At 40.2% G+C, this 5,943-nt stretch overlaps 1 pseudogene; it reads left to right on the forward strand.

Moving 5' to 3' along the window:
- Positions 1-4,327: 4,327 nt before the first annotated feature.
- On the forward strand, positions 4,328-5,514 carry LOC110329868 (annotated as a pseudogene).
- Positions 5,515-5,943: the final 429 nt, after the last annotated feature.

Raw genomic sequence — 5,943 nt, forward strand, 5'->3', positions numbered from 1 at the left:
ATGTGAACAGGTGTAAGCAGGGTAGTATAACCTTGAGAAAGGAAACTTAGAAAGAGGAATATTAGATGATGAGGAAGAATAGAATGTTGGTCTAAAATAGACATGACTCATGAAAGAGGATGTAAAGCTATTTTTTCTTTCTTTAAATGCTGTCATAGTTTTTTTCCCTTTGTGGTAGGTAAATACATTTAAAAAAATGTAATTGGTAATGACCCAAACTATACATAAAGACTCAACACAATAAAAGAGTATTAGATATTATAAGTCTTTCATGAACATAGTTGCAAAAATATTCAATAAAATTCTTGCAAGCTGAATCCAAGAACACATCAAAATAATCATACATTATGACTAAGTAGGCTTTATCCCAGAGATGCAGGTGTAGTTCAACATATGAAAATCAATAAATGTAACCCACCAGGTAAGTACACTAAGAGAAAAAAGACACATATGCTCATCTCATTGTATTAAAAAAAAAAAGGCCTTTTATGATACCCATTCACGATAAAACACCCTTTAATGATAAAAGTTCTGGAGAGAACAAGGATACAGGGACATACCTCAACACAATAAAGGCAGTTTACAGCAAGCCTATAGCCTAACATCAACTTGAATGGAGAGAAACTCAAAGCAACTCCACTAAAATCAGGAACAAGGAAAGGTTGTCTACTCTCTTCATGTCTAGTGGTTTGACTGGGTTTGCCCCTCCCCATAGACTCATGTCTTTAAATATGCCTTACCCAGGAAGTGACACTTTTAGGAGGTGTGGTCTTGTCAGAGGAAGTTTGTCATTGTAGGGGTGGGCTTTAAGACCCTCCTCCTAGCTGCCTGGAAGACAGTCAGACCAAGATGTTGAACTCTCAGCTCCTTTGCCGATGCTGTGCCTGCCTGGATACTACCATGGCTCTCTCCAAATAGTAAGGGACTGAACTCAAGAAACTAGATAGCAAAATGCCAAATAATCCCATTTTAAAATGGAATATAGATCTAAACAGAGATAGTTCAATAGAGGAATATCAAATGGCTGAGACATAAAGAAATGCTCAACATCCTTAGTCATCAATGAAATACAAATCAAAACTTCTTTGAGATTCCATCTTACACCTGTCAGAATAGCTAAAATCAAAAACATAAATGGCAGCTTCTGATGGTGAGGATGCGGAATAAGGGAACACTCTTCCATTTCTGATTAGAGTGCAGCCCTGGATAGCCACTATGGAAATCGGTATGGTGGTTCCTCTGAAAATTAGAAATTGATATATCTCAAAACCCAGCTATGCCACTCTTGGGCATATACTCAATGGACTTTCCATCCTACCACAGGGGCACTTGCTCAACTATGTTTATTGCAGCTTTATTTATAGTACCAAGAATCTGGGAATGACCTAGATGTCCCTCAATCAAAAAATAGATAAAGGAAATATGGTACATTTTACATGATTATTACTCTGCTGTTAAAAATAAATAAATGAGATTGTGAAATTCACAAGCAAATTGATGGAACTAGAAAAAAATCCTTAGTGAAGTAACCCAGACCCAAGAATATGGTATACATTCACTTATAAGTGGATAGTAGCCGTTACGTAAATAATAATCAAGCTACAATCCACAGGCCCAGAGAAACTAGATAAAGAGGTCTCTAGTGGGGATACCTGGATCTCCTTGAGAGGGCAAAATAAAAAGATTTTGTGAGTGGACTGGGGGTAGGTGGGGAGAGAAGTGGGAAGGATCAGGAATGAGGGGGTAGGGACAGAGGAAAAGAGTGCAGTGAAGGACAGGTGGAATTGAGGGGTACTTGAGGGTGCTGTAGAAACCTACTGCAGTAGAAACTATGAAAACCTGGAATCCATAAGGGTAACCCCAGTGAGAATTCCTAGTAATGGAGAATTTGGAGTCCAAACTGGCCAACTTTTGTAGATAGACAAGGCTTTCAGTGGGTTGCATTTGGTTATTGGTTGAGGGGTTCCTGTACAGATCCTTAAATAACCCAGGCTGACAGAGACTGCTCTCCAAAAGCTGGCAAGAACCGCACTACAGAGGACACACCCACCAAGCTCATTGAACACAGCGAGATCCAGCTGGTGCCTGCACAGGACGGACCTTCACCTCTACATTCTGGTCTCTTTGGTGTGGAGAGATACTCTGCAGGCTATAGAAAGAAACTCCTGAACACCAACCCAACCACAAAACCCTCCCCACCTACTATCTCTCCTGCTTGCAAGATGTGCTGGTGCAATGGATGTGCCGAACTTGTAGGAGTGGCCAATCAATGGCAGGTGTGAGTCACATGCCAAGATAGGGAGCCCATGATCTACACTACCTGGATGGCCAGAAACCAAAGACTGGATAGCCCAGCCCAGAGATCTAGGGTAGAACCAAATATTACTAGCAGAAGAGAAGGAGGAGGAGGAGGAGGAGGAGGAGGAGGAGACCAGTGGAATGATTCCTACTGACACTTTGTTATACTCAAAGATCAGTGCTTTCTCCAGATGTCTTTAGAGAGGCTTTATCCAGCAGCAGATGGGGGAGTAGGTGCAAAGACACACAGACAGCCATTATGGGGAAAGAGTCTAAATTGGAGGTCTCCATTGGTTTTCTCCCATCTGATCTCTAGGACTACCTCACAGAAGAAGGGGCAGAAAGATTGAAGGAGTCAGAGGGGATAGAGGACACCAGGAAAGCCTTGCCATGGCCCACTGAATCAATTAAGTGGGCTCACATGCATTCACAGAAACTGAAGGAGCAAGCATGAAGTCTGCATGGGTATGCACCAGGTCCTCTGCATAGATGTTACGGTTGTTAGCTTGGTGTTTCGGTGGGACTCTTGACATTGGAAGCAGGTGTTCTTTTCTTTTGATTGCTCTTTAGACTCTTTTCCTCCTATTGGATTCCTGTCATAGTCAGTGTTTCTATTTCTGCACAAAATTTCATGACCAAGAAACAAGTCGAAGAGAAAAGGATTTATTCAGCTTACACTTCCACATTGCTGTTCATCACCAAAGGAAGCCAGGACTGGAACTCAAGCAGGTCAGAAAGCAGGAGCTAATGCAGAGGCCATGGAGGGGTGCTGCTTACTGGGTTGGTTCTGCTGGCTTTCTCAGCTTGCTTTCCTGTAGAACCCAGGACTACCAGCACAGGTATGGCACCACCCACAATACCCTCCCGAGCCCTTGATCACTAATTGAAAAAAAATGCCTTACAGCTGGATCTTGTGGAAGCATTTCCTCAAGGGAGCCTCCTTTTTCTGTGATAACACCAGCTTGTGTCAAGTTGGCAAACAAAACCAGCCGGTACAATTCCCTTGTCAAGTCTTGATAGGAGGGATTTTGGGTTGTCTTATAGTATCTTGTTTGGTCATGTTTGGTTGTTGTCTCTTGGAGGCCTACTCATTCCTGATAAGAAAAGGAGAGGAAGTAGATCTGGGGGGGTGAGAGGAGGTGAGAGGGAGTGGAGAGAAGGGAAACTTTAGTCAAAATATATTATATAAGAGAAGAATCTATTTCAAGAGAAGGAGAATGTAAAATCCTAAGAAGTGAGGATCCATGGCTTCAGAATGACCATTATAACTATATAGAAGTTCACTGAAATATGTAAAGTTTGGAACAAACTGTTTATTTGAATGATCACTATTATCTAGTTATGTGATGTTTCTCTTTGCCTGTTCATTGCAATTAAATAATTTTATTTAATATTAAAAAGGTTATGTCTGGTCTTCCTTAAAATTCTCAAGGACATCAAAAACAAAGTCTAATGTGATGGCCTAGCTAAGAAGAGCCTCAGGTGGCATGACAGCTGAATGCAATCTCACATTCACAGCAGGATCATGGAGTAGAAAAACAGCAATGGGTGAAACTAAGGCAAGCTGGATAAGTTGCAGAATTTAATTAATAATAATTCATCAGTACTGGTTCACTAATTACAATTACTTCATCATCACAAGATAGAAGAAACTGGGTAAGGAGGTCACAAGAACTCAGTACTACACTCTTAATATTTCTATAATTCTAAATTTGCTTTTAAAATAAAGTCTGGCTTAAAATTATGCATATATATTATATAAATTATATATTATATATTACATTATATAAATTATATAAATATATTATGTATTATATACATATATAATTATATATATAATTTTAAAAGGTATTATTGTAAGTGGTTATGTGTTAAGAATATACAGCAATAGAATAATGAAGCATCAATATTATTCTAATCTTATGTGAGTGGGGATTTGTAACTAGTATGAATTTTCAACCACAATATAACATCATAAGTATTATAGAAATCACTTATCCCAGGTTTCTAAGGATCATGTCTGAGTCAGGATTCTCAATCCAGAGACAAAGGCCATGATGGGATGGAGCTGGAAGACATCACTAAGAGTAACTGGAATGAGATTGTAGATAGCTTTGATGACATGAATCTCTCACAATCTCTCCTCCGAGGTATTTATGCCCATAGTTTGGAGAAGCCCTCTGTCATCCAGCAGCGAGCTATTCTTCCTTCTATCCAGGGTTATAATGTGATTGCTCAAGCCCAGTCTGGGACTGAGACAACAGCTACATTTGCCATATCGATTCTGAAGCAGATTGAATTAGATCTAAAGGCCACTCAGACTTTGAGTCTGGCACCCACTCCTGAACTGGTTCAGTTGATACAAAAAGTGGCTATGGCATTAGGAGCTTACATGGATACCTCTTGCCACGCGTGTATTAGGGGCATGAACATGCATGTTGAGGTGCAGAAGCTACAAATGGAAGCTCCCTGTATCATCATGGGCACCCCTGACTGGGTGTTTGATATACTTTACTAGACATACCTATTCCCCAAATACATCAAGTTGTTTGTACTAGATGAAGCAGACAAAATATTAAGCCATGGGTTCAAGGACCAGATCTACAATATATTCTAAAAGCTCAACAATAACACACAGGTAATTTTGTTGTCTGATACAATGTCTTCTGATATCCTTGAGTGACCAAGAAGTTCATGAGAGAACTCATATTCTTGTCAAAAAGGATGAGTTGACTCTGGAGAGTATACACCAATTCTACATGAATGTAGAACGAGAGGAGTGGAAGCTTGACACATCGTGTGACTCATATGAAACACCCAGGCAGTGAGATTTCTTCATACCAGAAGGAAGGTGGACTGGCTCACTGAGAAGATGCATGCCTGGGATTTCAGGGTTTTGCCATGCATGGAGATATGGATGAAAAGGAACGAGATGTAATCAGGAGGAAGTTCTGGAATGGTTCTAAGAGAATATTAATTACCACCAACCTGTAGGCCAGAGGCACTGATGTGCAGCGGGTCTCCTTAATCATCAATTATGACCTTCCCACCAACTGAGAAATCTATATCCACAGAATCAGCTGAGATGGTTAGATTGACTGTAAGGGTATGGCTATTAACATGGTAATAGAAGACAAGAGGACTCTTCAAGACATTGAGCCTTTCTACAATACCTCCATTGAAGGGATGCCCCTCGGTGGTGCTGAACTTGTTTGACTTTAGATTCTGCCCCCAGGCCCTAGTCGGGGTTCAGTCCTGGAGAACTTGGAGATGGGATCTAGAGATGTAAAGCTTGGGTTTTGTTTCTCTCTCTCTCTCTCTCTCTCTCTCTCTCTCTCTCTCTCTCTCTCTCTCTCTCTCTGGATAAATGTCACTTTTTGAGGTAAAATAAATAAATAACTTATCTCAAAAAATGTAGATGGTACCTTGGTAAAGAAGTCAATGCCAAGTCCTACCAGCTAAATGGCTGAAGTGAGTATCCCTACATCCCATAGATTTCACATAACAATCAATGTAGCAACTGAGGAAAGGTAGACATTTCTACATTACCTTATTATATAATTATCCAACACAGTAACAACAAAATAATCTTCCATCAAATTACCTGATCGATCTAACCAAAAAAGGTCTAACTCAGAAGTGCAA

Source organism: Mus pahari, chromosome 12 (genome assembly GCF_900095145.1).
Source record: "Mus pahari chromosome 12, PAHARI_EIJ_v1.1, whole genome shotgun sequence".
NCBI classification, from domain to species: domain Eukaryota; kingdom Metazoa; phylum Chordata; class Mammalia; order Rodentia; family Muridae; genus Mus; species Mus pahari.